Below are 17140 nucleotides of genomic sequence, written 5' to 3'. Positions count from 1 at the left end.
AGCTTGCTAATCGAGGGAAGATTTTTTCCGCTTCGGCGCAAGGAGTCGAGCCTTGTCCGATTTAGTGCGTACTATAGCGCCCCAAGTTCGGCCTTCCGAATACTAGGGGCTTCGCCAAAATTTAAAATGTAGACTTCTATGGCTAAGTGAGAGTGATAAAGCCTTATAGTCCGATTGCCTGGTTCGTTGTGCTGAACACCTCCTTCGAAGGACCCAAAACTGGGATAAAGAGTGATCAGGTTTATCCCGAACACCTCAGTACTAGTTACATGGGGGCAGAAGCCGACGACTGGCCAACTCTCAAATTTTATAAACGGCCGCACAGAAGGTAATATTTTAAATTAACAAGTGTTACATAGCGCACATGAACTCGTTTCATATTACAGGATCAAAGAGTACATTCATTCAAATATTACATCCTTAGCACATTCATCTGCCACAAGGCGAGCACCCTTCAGGACACTGTCATAATACTTTTCGGGGTGGCGATGCTCCTTGCCCTCCGGTGGCCCCTCCTTCACCAGCTTTTCGGCGTCCATCTTCGCCCAGTGCACTTTCGCCCGGGCAAAAGCCCTGCGCGCACCCTCAATGCAGGACGGACCGCTTTATGACTTCAAGCCGGGGGCAGGCATTTACAAGCCGCCTTACCAGGCCGAAATAGCTGCCAGGCAGGGGCTCACAGGCCACATCCGGACTATGAGGCCCTTCATGGCCAGTTCGGCCGCCTTGTGAAGCTCGACCAGTTGCTTCAACTGGTCGCTCAAGGGCATCGGATGTTCGGTCCCAGTATACTGAGACCAGAACAACTTCTCCGTCGAGCTCCCTTCCTCGGCCGGTAGAACTCCGCGGCATCCGAACACACCTGGGGTAGATCTGCGAACGCTCCTGGAGAGCTCCGAATTCGGGTAAGTAAAAGGAAAGTTTCCTTCACATGCTTGCTTTGCATAAAGAATGCCTTACCCGCCACTGATACGTCTCCAACGTATCTACTTTTCCAAACACTTTTGCCTTGTTTTGGACTCTAACTTGTATGATTTGAATGGAACTAACCCGGACTGACGCTGTTTCAGCAGAATTGCCATGATGTTGTTTTATGTGCAGAAAACAAAGTTCTCGGAATGACCTGAAACTTCACAGGGATATCTTACAATAAATAATAAAAATCCTTGCCAAAGATGAAGACCAGGGGGCCCACACCCTTCTCACGAGGGTGGGGGGCCGCACCCTCCTACATCGTGGGCCCCTGGAGACCCTCCGACTCCAACTCTATATAACTGCTTTCGGGGAGAAAAAATAGGAGAAGAAATCATCAGCGTTTTACGATACAAGAGCCGCCAAGCCTAAAACCTCTCGGGAGGGCTGATCTGGAGTCCGTTCGGGGCTCCGGAGAGGGGAATACGTCACCGTCGTCATCAATCAGCCATCCTCCATCACCAATTTCATGATGCTCACCGCCGTGCGTGAGTAATTCCATCGTAGGCTTGCTGGACGGTGATGGGTTGGATGAGATTCACCATGTAATCGAGTTAGTTTTGTTAGGGTTTGATCCCTAGTATCCACTATGTTCTGAGATTGATGTTGCTATGACTTTGCTATGCTTAATGCTTGTCACTAGGGCCCGAGTGCCATGATTTCAGATCTGAACCTATTATGTTTTCATCAATATATGAGAGTTCTAGATCCTATCTTGCAAGTCTATAGTCACCTATTATGTGTTATGATCCGTTAACCCCGAAGTGACAATAATCGGGATACTTACCGGTGATGACCGTAGTTTGAGGAGTTCATGTATTCACTATGTGCTAATGCTTTGTTCCGGTTCTCTATTAAAAGGAGGCCTTAATATCCCTTAGTTTCTTAGGACCCCGCTGCCACGGGAGGGTAGGACAAAAGATGTCATGCAAGTTCTTTTCCATAAGCACGAATGACTATATTCGGAATACATGCCTACATTACATTAACGAATTGGAGCTAGTTCTGTGTCACCCTATGTTATGACTGTTACATGATGAACCGCATCCGGCATAATTATCCATCATTGATCCGATGCCTACGAGCTTTCCATATACTGGTTTACGCTTATTTACTTTCCGTTGCTATTGTTACAACCACTACAAAACAACAAACATTACTTTGCTTTCATTACTCTTTTGTTACCGTTACCATCACTATCATATTACTTTGCTACTAAACACTTTGCTGCAGATACTAAGTTTCCAGGTGTGGTTGAATTGACAAATCAGCTGCTAATACTTGAGAATATTCTTTGGCTCCCCTTGTGTCGAATCAATAAATTTGGGTTGAATACTCTACCCTTGAAAGCTGTTGCGATCCCCTATACTTGTGGGTTATCAGGCGCTATCTTCCTGACCGCCTCAATTTCCTGGAGGGCCTTTTGGGCTTCGGCCTTGGCATTTTGTGCGTTCTCAGGGCCTTCGCAAGCTCGGACCCTTGCGTCTTAGAGTCACGCTCCAAGGACTCGTACTTCTTGACAAAACTCCTGGAGCTCTTGCTGAACCTTCCGACTCGGGCCTCTTGCTTCTCGCGCTCGGCGCGCTCCTTGGCCGCTTTGCCTTCGGCCTCGGACAGCGCCTTCTTCAGGGTCGCCACTTCGGTCGTGGCCCCTAGCAAAATTCATGACGATCCTGTGATCTAACAACCAGTTTCCTTTTTCTTTATCAATAAACAGATGAGGTATCACTTACCTTTGTTCTCTTCGAGCTGCCTCTTGGTAAGGCCGAGCTCTTCCTCGGACCGCTCAAGGTCCCGCTTCAGTGCGGAGACCTCCGCCGTGTGAGCAGGCAGCGGCCAGCAGTGAAGCCTGCTTATTCACATAGACATATTCTGATTAGACTCCTGTGATTATTATTTGATCCTCTGTTCGGCCTTTCTTCCGAACACCAAACAGAGCATCAGGGGCTACTGTCTATGCTGTAACATTTTCTCATAATTTGATTACTTACCTCAAAGCCTGTTAGGAGGCTGGCACAGGCTTCAGTCAGTCCGCTTTTGGCGGACTGAACCTTCTTGACCACCGCACTCATGATAGTGCGGTGCTCTTCGTCAATGGAAGCGCCGCGAAGCGCTTCCAGCAAATTGTCCGATGCCCTGGATGGACAGAGGCCATCGGCACAGACTTGCTGCCCCCGGCATTAGAGCCCATGGGAGTCTTGCCCCTCGTGCGCCCAGCGTCGGAATGTCGCCTTGGGGCACTTCCGGAACTGTCTCCCCTTGGTTCGGTACCCTTTGAGACAACACCTCGACGTCGTCCAGGGCGGGGGGAGGAGGCGGTCGGGAGTGAATCGCTGTTCATCTCCGACGGGCCCAAAGACTCATCCGAAGAGGATACGTCGATACGGGCTTTGGAGGGGCTGCATGATCATGTTCGGCATGATAAGAAGTAATAAAATAAAACATACCAAGAACTATTATGGTATCCGGATACTTACGACTTCGCCAGGGGCTTGTCCCTGGGTAACCACTCCTCGTCGCTAAAAGCGGCCGCCGTGGAGCAGTCCGGAAGGAGAGTCCTTCCCTTCTTGGACCCTTCGGCCTTCCCCTACGGGGGGCCTTCCTTTTCTTGTCTCCCCCGGCTGGGGGGGGAGAACTTTCCTCTTCCTCCTCCTCGTTTTCGTGGGAGGAGGGCACCTCGGTGTTATCGGACGATGAGTCCGATACGACCTTGCGCCGGAGACCTTTCCTGGTCCCGTGGCCTTCTTCTTGGCCTTCTTCTCCGGCGCCTCATAGGGCGCCGGAACCAGCATCTCCGTTAAGAGAGCCCTTGCTGGATCTCGGGCAGTGGGGCCGGACAATCGATCCGCTCCTCTGTCGCGACCCATTCCTGTTAAATGGCGTGGAGGCTTAGATCCCCCACATGATTATACTGGGGAAAGAAACGTCTTATGAGATATAAGGAGCTTACCGGATTGGCAGGGCGCTTTGCGCTGAGTCCGCGATCCTCGGTAAGGGGAGGAGGTACCTCGGCGGACTTGAACAGCACCCTCCAGATGTCCTGGTGTGTCGTGTCGAAGAGCTCTCGCAGCGTCTGGTGCTTAGCCGGGTCGAACTCCCACATATTGAATGCCCGTCTTTGACACGGGAGGATCCGGCGGAAGAGCATGACCTGGACCACGTTGACAAGCTTGATTTTCTTGCTTATCATGTTTTTACACAGTTCTGGAGTCCGGTCAGCTCCACCGATGAACCCCAGGATAGGCCCTTCTCTTTCCAGGAGGTGAGCCACGTGGGGATGCCGGATCGAAATTCGGGGGCCGCCACCAGTTGGTGTCGCGGCTCGGTGATGTAGAACCACCCCGATTGCCACCCCTTCACTGTCTCCACATAGGAGCCTTCGAGCCAGGTGACGTTGGGCATTTTTCCCACCATGGCGCCTCCGCACTCCGCTTGCTGGCCGACCACCACCTTCGGTTTAACATTGAAGGTCTTCAGCCACAGGCCGAAGTGGGGCTTGATGCGGAGGAAGGCCTCGCACACGACGATAAACGCCGAGATGTTGAGGATGAAATTGGGGGCCAGATCATGGAAGTCCAGCCCGTAGTAGAACATGAGCCCGCGAACAAATGGGTGGAGGGGAAATCCCAGCCCGCGGACGAAATGGGTAAGGAATACAACCCTTTTGGGGTTCGGGGGTAGGGACGATCTGCCCTCGCGTCTGGGAGCCGGTGCGCGATGTCTGCGGCCAGGTATCCGGCTTCCCGGAGCTTCGTAATGTTCTCCTCCGTAACAGAGGAGACCATCCACTTGCCTCCCGCTCCGGACATGTTTGGAGTGGTTTTACGGAGAAAATGCGAACTTGGGCGCTGGAGCTCGAGTGCGCAAGAATGGATGGGCAAGGAAGAAGAAGGCGTGGGTGAAAAGGAGGAGTCCTTGTCCCTTTATAAGGGCGGAAGAAGCTATGCGCCTCCCCACCTGCCTGGTAAACTCGCTTATTCCCCAAGCCGTAATTGATGGCGCGGTTGGGTTACCCACACCCGTATTGATGAGAATCCCGTGATAAGGGGACACGATCTCTGCTTCGACAAGACGTGCCAAGAAAACCGCCTCGCAATACTGTGCAGTAGCTGGTTGAGAAAAACGGTTCGAATAATGACCGGGCCATGGCGTGATGTCACGTTATGAAAAGTTGTCAGCAGATTAGATTTGTGGAAATATTATACTCTCTACGGTGGTATGTGGAATTTGTTTTGCAGAGCCGGACACTATCCTTGTGTTCAAAATCTTCTATGGAGTATTCAGAGAAGGAACCCGCCTTGCAATGCCGAAGACAATCTGCGCCGGACTCATCGTCATTGAAGCCTGGTTCAGGGGCTACTGAGGGAGTCCTGGATTAGGGGGTCCTCGGACAGCCGGACTATATACTTTGGCCGGACTGTTGGACTATGAAGATACAAGATTGAAGACTTCGTCCCGTGTCCGGGGGACTCTCCTTTGCGTGGAAGGCAAGCTTGGCAATTCGGATATGTAGATCTCCTCCCTTGTAACCGACTCTGTGTAACCCTAGCCCCCTCCGGTGTCTATATAAACCGGAGGGTTTAGTCTGTAGGACAACAACAATCATAATCATAGGCTAGCTTCTAGGGTTTAGCCTCTACGATCTCGTGGTAGATCAACTCTTGTAATACTCATATCATCAAGATCAATCAAGCAGGAAGTAGGGTATTACCTCCATCGAGAGGGCCCGAACCTGGGTAAACATTGTGTCCCCCGCCTCCTGTTACCATCGCCTAGACGCACAGTTTTCAGGACCCCCTACCCGAGATCCGCGGTTTTGACACCGACACCTGGCATATGCAGATATGGCCTCGGAACACTGAGACCGAAAGGTCGAACGTGAATCATATAGTAGATATGATCAACATAGTGATGTTCACCATTGAAAACTACTCCATCTCACGTGATGATCGGACATGGTTTAGTTGATATGGATCACATGATCATTTAGATGACTAGAGGGATGTCTATCTAAGTGGGAGTTCTTAAGTAATATGATTAATTGAACTTTAATTTATCATGAACTTAGTAACTGATAGTTTTTGCATATCTATGTTGTTGTAGATTAATGGCCCGTGCTACCGTTCCCTTGAATTTTAATGCGTTCCTAGAGAAATCTAAGTTGAAATATGATGGTAGCAAATACACAGAATGGCTCCATAACTTGAGGATTATCCTCATTGCTGCACAGAAGAATGACATCCTGGAAGCACCGCTAGGTGCAAGACCCGCTGCAGGAGCAACTTCGGACATTGTGAAAGTCTGGCAGAGCAAAGTTGATGACTACTCGATAGTTCAGTGTGCCATGCTTTACGGCTTAGAATCAGGACTTAAAAGATGTTTTGAACGCCATGGAGCATATGAGATGTTCCAGGAGTTGAAGTTAATATTTCAAGCAAATGCCCGAATTGAAAGATATGAAGTCTCCAATAAGTTCTATAGCTGCAAAATGGAGGAGAATAGTTCTGTCAGTGAACATATACTCAGAATGTCTGGGAACCACAACCACTTGACTCAACTGGAAGTTAATCTTTCTAATGATAGTGTCATTGACAGAGTTCTTCAATCACTACCACCAAGCTATAAAAGCTTCGTGATGAACTATAATATGCAAGGGATGGATAAGACAATTCCCGAGCTCTTCGCGATGCTAAAGGCTGCGGAGGTAGAAATCAAGAAGGAGCATCAGGTGTTGATGGTTGACAAGACCACTAGTTTCAAGAAAAAAGGAAAGGGAAGAAGGGGAACTTCAAGAAGAATGGAAAGCAAGTTGCTGCTCAAATGAAGAAACCCAAGTCTAGACCTAAGCCTGAGACTGAGTGCTTCTACTGCAAAGGGACTGGTCACTGGAAGCGGAACTGCCGTTTTCTGTCTATGAGGGTACATGGACACACTCTCCCATCTCGTTGATATGCTTCTCCTAGATAGATCTTGCGTGATCGTACGAAAATTTTGAAATACTACGTTGCCCAATAGGTATACCTATCTGGATACCTCGTACGCACGGGCCTCCTGACCCCCGTGCGCACGGGGTGGAGTGTCAACTCTCTAGATACCCTGTGCGCATGGGGTCCCTGACCCCCGTGCACATGGGGCCTAGGTTTTGGCACTCGAGGTCACATATCCAGTAAGGTTTCAAGTTGGTCTTTGGGGATTTATGTTGAAGCCATCAATATTGATTTTAATGTCTAACCAACTATATTCCAGTTGGAGTACGTTAGAGGATCTCAAAGATTGACATATGTGGGATTTTAAGGATCAAGAGCTTGAGAGTATAATCAAATAGAATAATTCAAGTTATGATTTCAAGACAAGATCATGGTAAGCTCGTCTATTGGGTTTTCGGTTGATCAAGTCTTGAATCAAGCAACTAGAGTGAAGAATTTGTTGTGCCTCTCAAGAGATTATGATGGAGTTTTTAGAGAGCAAATGATGATCAATATGATATTCATAGTGAAACTTGATATGGTCATGAAAGATCCTTTGGTGATATCTTTCTTGAAGCAATGAAGGGAAATGAAGATTTCATTGTGTCTTTCAAGAAACTAAGATGGGACATGAATTAAAGATGTTGGTTGACCAAGATGAAGCTCGAAGATTATCTAGATGGTCAACTCTCAAAAGCGCAAAGATTTTACCATATGGGATCAAGTGATCTAGTGGTATGGTAAGTTATTGTGAATTGTGCTTTTCTACCTAACCTATGCTATGTGCTTTCTATGTCTATGTGAATTAGGTGTTTCTCATGGGCTTGCATCAAAAGAGAGATTTCAAGTAGCCTATGTGTGGATGACATCAAGTGGTGATGGTCATCGGGTTCGAGGATTCCAAGTGCAAGATGAGAATCCAGAGGTTATATGCTTTGAAGCTTGTGGTCCACATCATGATAATGTACATGTGAATATGGGCTTAAGTTATGGCTTCCCTCATTACAATATGAGGAAGCAATTCGAGTTTGTTAACCAAGTGATTGTGGACAAGAAAAAGATTCCAACTTGAGGCAAGCATTAAAGTCATCACCAAGCTCTAGTTGAATGTGCAAGGCAAAGGTATACCTTAGCTAGGTTTTCCTAGTTTTGCCGGTCTCATGGTGCTTGGAGGGAGACCGGATTATAGGTTTGATAGTTGTACTATCAAGAGGGACTTTCAGGCGAGTAGCTTGATCACGTCGCATGTAGAGAGCTCAAACCTTTGCATTACTTGCATCATTCTTTCTAGTTGATCTCGGGTGGTTCTCTATGTGAGGACCTTTGACTTTTCCCTAGCTTCAAAACGAGCTCAAGATCATCGAATTCAGAGTCCGTATGCCAAAGTTATCATTGTTTTAGTGGGCTATTGCAGGCTATTTGGGTACCCCATGGGCACGGGGCCCCATGCACACGGGCTTGTATCGTGGGCACGGGACCCCATGGGCACGGGGTGTCCAGGAACTGCACGTTGAGCCCCAACGGCTAGTTTTGGGTTTTGGCTATTTAAGGGCTCCTTCCTCCCACCGACCGGGGGATATTTATATACTGTCCTAACACCATTTTGAGCCTCTTACCACCTCTCCCAAAGACCTATCTCCCCTCTATGTGAAGGGCGGTTTGTGGATGGATTTGTGAGCCATTTGTTGATCTTATCCATTGCATCCCCTCTCTTCAATCTCCTACTTTCGAGAGTGCATCTTGTGAGATTGAGAGAGTGAGTTGAGCATTTGTTGCTTGACCTTGCATTGCATTCGTGCATTGTTTTGAGCTCCCCACATCGATTTGTTCGAGTGAGAGCCCGTGAGTTTATTACTCTTGGAGGCTCCTGCCTCCTAGACGGTCTGGTGATACATTGAGAAGATTGTGAATAGGCCTATGTGGCCAAGGTTCCCTCAGAAGCTTCCTTTTGTGGTGTGCTCTGGGGAAGTGTGTGAAGTGTCCTAGGTGGTCAAGTCCTTCGGAAGCTTTTGTGTTTGTGGTGTGCTCCGGAGATTAATGTAAAGGTGTGGTGGTCGCCTTCAAGGCTAAACCTGAGTGAATCAAGGTTCATCCGTTGGGGGTGACTCGAAAGGGAGAATACGGTGAGTCACTTGGTGATGCCCTGGAGCTTTGGCTTCGGCACCACTCTAATGGAGATTTGCACTCTCACGAGTGTGAACTTTGGGATAAATCCACGTCCTTGACTCACTTGTGGTTATCTCATACCCACACCCTTTACTTTCCGCAATTCATACTTGCTCATATTGATATATCTTGTGCTAGTTGAATTGCTTAGTTCCTACATTTCCATATCTTGTGATATAGTTTGTGCATGCTAGTTTTCTTAAGTGCCTGTATTGTTTAGCGTAGGTTGTTGGTGCACTTAGTTGAGCCTAGCATATTTAGGATTTGTGCTTGGAAAATATCCATTAGTTTAATTCTGCATTAGGATAAAGCCAAATCCATAAAAAATTTAAAACGCCTATTCACCCCCTCTAGCCGTCATATAGATCCTCTCAGATGTTGCTATGACTTTGCTATGCTTAATGCTTGTCACTAGGGCCAGAGTGCCATGATTTCAGATCTAAACTGTTTATGTTTTTTACCATTATATCTATGTTCTTCATCAGATCTTGCAAGTTATATGCACCTATTATGTGTTATGATCCGTAAATCCCAAGGTGACAATAATTGGGATACTTTTCGGTGATGACCGTAGTTTGAGGAGTTCATGTATTCACTATGTGTTAATGCTTTGTTCTAGTTCTCTATTAAAAGGAGGCCTTAATATCCCTTAGTTTCCTTATGGACCTTGCTGCCACGGGAGGGTAGGACATAATATGCCATGCAAGTTCTTTTCCATAAGCACGTATGGAATACATGCCTACATTATACTTATGAACTGGAGCTAGTTCTGTATCGCCCTAGGTTATGACTGTTATATGATGAATATTATCCAACGAAATCACCGATCCAATGCCTATGAGCTTTTATTGATCTTCGTTGTGTTACTATTACTATTGCTACTATTTCAGCCGCTACAAAACTATTGTTGCTACTGTTACCGTTACTATTACTGTTACTACCATTGCTATCACTATCAAACTATCATATGACTATGCTACTGATCACTTTGATGTAGACATTTAATCTCTCGGTGTGGTTAAATTGACAACTGGACTGCTAATAATTAAAAATATTCTTTGGCTCCCCTTGTGTCGCATCAATAAATTTGGGTTGAATAATATACCCTCGAAAACTGTTGCGATCCCCTATACTTGTGGGTTATCAAGACCTTTTTCTGGTGCCATTGCCGGGGAGCATAGTTATATTTGTTGAGTCACTTGGTATTTATATCTATTTATCACTATGAAGAATCTTAAGGATGAAAGAACCAAGATCGTTCCCTCTAAGACAATGTGAGGTAAGGAACTGTTATTGTTGGGGATATGATTACTGGAGGTAAACCGGCTAGGAGTGGCCGGGTTAGCTCCATGAAGATAGAAGCCCATGAAGATGTGAGGATAGTGGAGCTTTACGAAGGCCCAAGGCCCAAAGGCGGGTTAGAGCCTGTAGATGTAAACTGATTCTGTTATATAACTTGTATTGTAAGTTAGAGGAATAGAGACCGAGCCGAACACATTTATGATCTGGCCTCGGGACTCTGTAAACTGGCGGGCGTCAACCTATTTATATAAAGGGACGACCCGGCCGTAGTTTAGGGAGGACAGACAACAACTCGAGAGCCAGGCAAAGCGGATTTGCTCCCTGGTCATCGAAACCCTAGCTATACCAATCACAACTAGACGTAGGCCTTTACCTTCATCGAAGGGGTCGAACTAGTATAAAATCCCTCATGTCCCTTGTCCGGTTTAACCCCTTTAAGCTAACCCGTAGCGATGGCTCCACGACTAAGTCCTTTCACGAGGACATCTGTTGTGACAAACCCACAACAGTTGGCGCCCACCGTGGGGCTATCGCACAATGGTTTCAAGTTTTTGAAGGGCAGCTTTGATGGACTCAAGGGATACGATGTGGGCCGGATGGCGAAGAGTCATCGCGGCAAGCTCTACATCGACGACGCAGGATGGGGTCCCGAGGCCAATTCAATCGAATACGGGTACCGGGTCCCCTTTGGTGGGATCCACGTCTTCATCGGCAAAATCGGCGAACCGGATCATGAGCTGGACACCTGCACCGACATCATCGAGACGGCTCAGCGTGCAAGCCCTTCCCCGGTTCAGCCCACAGCAAGGCATGTTTTCGTAGGTGTCATCCATGGGGTGGAATATGAGGATGGACCGGCGTCTGATGGAGAAACCGTTGTCTATTCAGATGACGAGTCTTCAACCGGAGAGACTGAATCGTTGTATCAGTTGCAGGACGGCCGGACTAGTGGAGGTTCCAATGGCAACAGTATTCCGGACCCCCTCGATCTGCCAAACCGGGTCGCTATCTTCATGGCCGGTACACAACCAGCGCATCATATATCCACTGCCGCGGCAATGCTTTCCGGTTCAGCCACAACAAGAGCGGTAATGCTTTCCGTTTCAGCAACAACAACGCCAGCGGGAGCAGGGGCTCAGCGCCGCCTCCCGCTCAAGTTTTGTCTGATTTGTTCGACGCTCTGGCAATATTGATGGCCGCGGAGGTGGATGCAGCAGACCAAGATCAGAACAATGCGGAGATTGCAAAGGTAAAAGATCAGATAACTCAGGCTAAAGCGGACCTAGCAGCAGAGAATGCCATGATGGCTACAGAACAGGCCAAGTTGGAAGCTCAGGCCTACCGGCTTAGGTTGGACCAGAATGCCTCAAAAGAGGTCATGAGAAGAAGGTACCGGTCACACCTCCCGCCGGGTTATGAGCCAAGAAATCTTTTCAACACGCCAGGAGCCGGGGCCAGTAAACAGCCAGTGGTGAACCGGACGGAGGCGCCGGGAACAGGAGTGCCGGTTCAGCCGCGCACGATGGACCCGCCTCGTCAGAACAACATTGTTGTAGGATCGAAAGTATGTCTAGAGGGGGGGTGATTAGACTACTTGACCAAATAAAAAATTAACCTTTTCCCAATTTTAGTTCTTGACAGATTTTAGCTATTTTAGGACAAGTCAAGTAATCATCACACAATTCAAGCAAGCATGCAAAGAGTATATTGGCAGCGGAAGTAAAGCATGCAACTTGCAAGAATGTAAAGGGAAGGGTTTGGAGAATTCAAACGCTATTGGAGACACGGAGTTTTTCCCGTGGTTCGGATAGGTGGGGTGCTATCCTACATCACGTTGATGGAGACTTCACCCACGAAGGGTAACGGTTGCGCGAGTCACACAGGGCTCCACCCAAGGGCAACGGTTGCGGCGAGTCACGAAGGGCTCCACCCACAAAGGGTCCACGAAGAAGCAACCTTGTCTATCCCACCATGGCCATCGCCCACACAGGACTTGCCTCACTAGCGGTAGATCTTCACGAAGTAGGCGATCTCCTTGCCCTTACAAACTCCTTGGTTCAACTCCACAATCTTGTCGGAGGCTCCCAAGTGACACCTAGCCAATCTAGGAGACACCACTCTCCAAGAAGTAACAAATGGTGTGTAGGTAATGAACTCCTTGCTCTTGTGCTTCAAATGATAGTCTCCCCAACACTCAACTCTCTCTCATAGGATTTGGATTTGGTGGAAAGAAGATTTGAGTGGAAAGCAACTTGGGAAGGCTAGAGATCAAGATTCATATGGTAGGAATGGAATGTCTTGATCTCAACACATGAGTAGGTGGTTCTCTCTCAGAACAAATGAGTTGGAATGATGTGTGTGTTCTGATGGCTCTCTCACTGAATGAGAAAGAGGTGGAGGGGTATATATAGCCTCCACACAAAATCCAACCGTTACACAGTTTTCCAATCTCGGTGGGACCGAATCAAAACTCGGTCTGACCGAAAAGTAAACCTAGTGACCGTTAGATTTTCGGTGGGACTGACATGCAACTCGGTAGGACCGATTCGGTTAGGGTTTGGGCATAACGTAATCTCGGTGAGACCGATTACACAAACTCGGTGAGACCGAATTTGGTAATTAGCTAACCAGAAGAGTTGGTCAGGCAAACTCGGTGGGACTGATTTTGCTCTTTCGGTGAGACCGAGTGGAACTCGGTGAGACCGAAAAGTTACAAAGGGGAAACACTGAGTTTACATTGCAATCTCGGTGGGACCGATTCGCTCTTTCGGTGGACCGAAAAGTTACAAAGGGAAACAGAGAGTTTGCAACCCCATCTCGGTGGGACCGAGATCCTTATCGGTAGAACCGAATTGCTAGGGTTTGGCAGTGGCTAATGACAAGTGAAACTCGGTGGCCGGATAGGAAGAATCGGTAGGACCGAGTTTGGCTTAGAGTTTAGGTCATATGTGGATATGGGAAAGTAGTTGAGGGTTTTGGAGCATATCACTAAGCACATGAAGCAAGAGGCTCATTAAGCAACACCTCATCCCTCCTTAATAGTATTGGCTTTTCCTATGGACTCAATGTGATCTTGGATCACTAAAATATAAAATGAAGAGTCTTGAGCTTTTGAGCTTGAGCCAATCCATTGTCCTTAGCATTTTGAGGGTTCCACTTTCACATCCATGCCATGCCAATCATTGAGCTTTCCTGAAATAATCATCTTGGAATAGTATTAGCTCAATGAGCTATATGTTGTTATGAATTACCAAAACCACCTAGGGATAGTTGCACTTTCAATCTCCCCCTTTTTGGTAATTGATGACAACATATAGATCAAAGCTTCGACAAATGATAATAAGCATGAAATATATCGTCGCTTTGAGAAGTATGTGATAAGTAAGAGCTCCCCCTAAATTTGTGCATATTTAAAATTTGCTTTGGACTGCAAATGCACAAAGAGTTAGAGTCATGGGTTACTCTTCCATGTCACATACATCTTGGTGGAGCGCTCAAAATGATAAGATTGAAAACATGCACTCATCACCAAGAATAGTGAATGATCACAAACGATAGATAGAATGATAATATTTAAGCAAGCATTAAGCAAACATTAAGTGTAGCTTATGATCAAACACATGATCATCGATGTCTCACAGGCATAAGGACGTAGTATCTCACACACAAGCAAACAAAGTTCGAAAAACCACCAAATAAAGCAAGAGAGAAAAGCAACACTCTCTCTCTCGAAGCCTATGATCTATACATCTTCTCCCCCTTTGGCAACAAGTTACCAAAAAGTTCCTAGAAAATGCATAGCACTAGATCGACGCTCAGGCTTGATCTTCAGGTGGTGGTGGAGTCCGGATCACTCCAAGGACGAACCTTCGGTAGACGTGGTCGGAGTGGAGCTGAAGTGGATGCTGGAGCTGGTGGAACTGAGGCTGTGGCTGGTGCATGACGTTGTAGCTCTGGTGTCAGCAACTGGCAGTGCAGACGACCTCGGACCTCGCGGCACCCTTGCAAACGCATGAGTCGTGGTCCTGCCTCTCCTCTCATTCATGTCCTCCTGGAAGCTGCTCCACTGCAGACTGAACTTCTGTTACCTTGACATCCAAGTTATAGAACTTTTGTTCCATGATTCTCTCTAGGCTCTGCTGATTCTGAGTGAGAGTGGCTAGACTTTGCTCAATTCTCAGCGTGGATGCAATCAAGTAACTGAGCTGCTCTTGTTTGGTCTTCAAGAAGTATTCAGATGCCTCCTCTTGAGTAGGCATCCTGGCAGCTTTCTCCTTCTTCGCCTTCTCCTTCTTTGCAAATGCTTGTGCAGACGATGGCTCATTCTCTGTCATCACAACTTCATTGTTCTCGAAATCTGGACGGATGGGCAGGTGTTCCTTATCCAACAAATATATGCCCGTGCCCATCTTGGAGTTGATGAGCTCCTGAATCTGAGGGGCATATCCACAGCTCCTCTTTTGATCTGCCGTAGTCCTTTTGATTGTTTCCACTATAAGGCTCATGACTTTGAATTTTTGAGGCACATCAAAACCATGAAGCAAATTGATCGCGTGACCTCTGATCATCTTGTGATCTCCAGACTTGGGCAGAAGGGTGTGCCTAAGGATCCAGTTGATCGTAGGCAATCCTGATAGCAGATAATGCACTGAGCCAAACTTGAACGTGTCAAGTGCTTCATTCGGAATCTCCTTGTACATGTTGGACATGGAGTTGTGGTCATCATAAATGTATCCAAGTCATCTGTGCCTCTGGGGCAATGATCTAGTGATGCCACTGTGCCATTGTGTTTGTGACTGTTAAAGTTAGGGGTTAGGTATTGGTGCATGGCGTCGACGATGAGAAGAGCAGCAGGAGATCTAGTGTAGGCATCCACTCGATATAGATGTGTGGTAATCATATGAAGATGCAGGTACGGTGCGGCGTTTAGTGAATGATCATGGATCATAGTATGCTGAAGAAGGAACGACGAGATTGTGGAGTGGGAATAAACATATGCTCAGGTGAGGGGCTGTGCCGAAGCGTCTCTAGGAATTTCGTATGCTTTGGTAGATTCGAACGTTATGTTGCAGAGGGTCGTCTGACGGAGCTGAGGTGTGCAGTAGAGTATTTTTGTTGAACTATAGTAGACGCATACATGTAAGAGCCAGTATGAGATATCAGCGAGAAAGTTTCACGGGAATACTGCGATAGTAAAGCTGCGAATGCCACAACTCGATGTCCAACATGTACAAGGAGATTCCCAGGATGAAGCACTTGACACGTTCAAGTTTGGCTCAGTGCATTATCTGCTATCAGGATTGCCTACGATCAACTGGATCCTTAGGCACACCCTTCTGCCCAAGTCTGGAGATCACAAGATGATCAGAGGTCACGCGATCAATTTGCTTCATGTCTTTGACGTGCCTCAAAAATTCAAAGTCATGAGCCTCATAGTGGAAACAATCAAAAGGACTGCGGCAGATCAGAAGAGGAGCTGTGGATATGCCCCTCAGATTCAGGAGCTCATCAACTCCAAGATGGGCACGGGCGTATATTTGTTGGATAAGGAACACCTGCCCATCCGTCCAGATTTTGAGAACAATGAAGTTGTTATGACTGAGAATGAACCATCATCTGCCCATGCACAAGCACAGAAGGAGAAGGCGAAGAAGGAGAAAGCTGCCAGGATGCCTACTCAAGCGGAGGCATCTGATTATTCCTTGAAAACCAAACAAGAGCAGCTCAGTTACTTGATTGCGTCCACCCTGCGGATTGAGCAGAGTATAGCCACCCTGACTCAGAACCAGGCGAGTTTAGAGAGGATCATGGAACAGAGTTCTATGACTTGGACATCAAGAGGTAACAGAGTTCAGTCTGCGTGGAGCAGCTCCAGGAGGACATGAATGAGAGGAGAGGCAGGACGCACGATGCGTGTTGCGAGGGTGCCACGAGGTCCGAGGTCGTCTGCACTGCCAGTTGCTGACACCAGAGCTACAACGTCTGCACCAGCCACAGCCTCAGTTCCACCAGCTCCAGCATCCACTTCAGCTTCCACTCCGACCACGTCTACCGAAGGCTTCGTCCTTGGAGTGATCCGGACTCCACCACCACCTGAAGATCAAGCCTGAGCGTCGATCTAGTGCTATGCATTTTCTAGGAACTTTTTGGTAACTTGTTGCCAAAGGGGGAGAAGATGTATAGATCATAGGCTTCGAGAGAGAGAGTGTTGCTTTTCTCTCTTGCTTTATTTGGTGGTTTTTCGAACTTTGTTTGCTTGTGTGTGAGATACTACGTCCTTATGCTGTGAGACATCGATGATCATGTGTTTGATCATAAGCTACACTTAATGTTTGCTTGATGCTTGCTTAAATATTATCATTCTATCTATCGTTTGTGATCATTCACTATTCTTGGTGATGAGTGCATGTATTTCAATCTTATCATTTTGAGCGCTCCACCAAGATGTATGTGACATGGAAGAGTAACCCATGACTCTAACTCTTTGTGCATTTGCAGTCCAAAGCAAATTTTAAATATGCACAAATTTAGGGGGAGCTCTTACTTATCACATACTTCTCAAAGCGACGATATATTTCATGCTTATTATCATTTGTCGAAGCTTTGATCTATATGTTGTCATCAATTACCAAAAAGGGGGAGATTGAAAGTGCAACTATCCCTAGGTGGTTTTGGTAATTCATAACAACATATAGCTCATTGAGCTAATGCTATTCCAAGATAATTATTTCAGG

This window comes from Triticum urartu, chromosome 7, assembly GCF_003073215.2.
Source record: "Triticum urartu cultivar G1812 chromosome 7, Tu2.1, whole genome shotgun sequence".
In the NCBI taxonomy this organism is placed as follows: Eukaryota; Viridiplantae; Streptophyta; class Magnoliopsida; order Poales; family Poaceae; genus Triticum; species Triticum urartu.
This window is presented reverse-complemented; position numbering follows the sequence as displayed.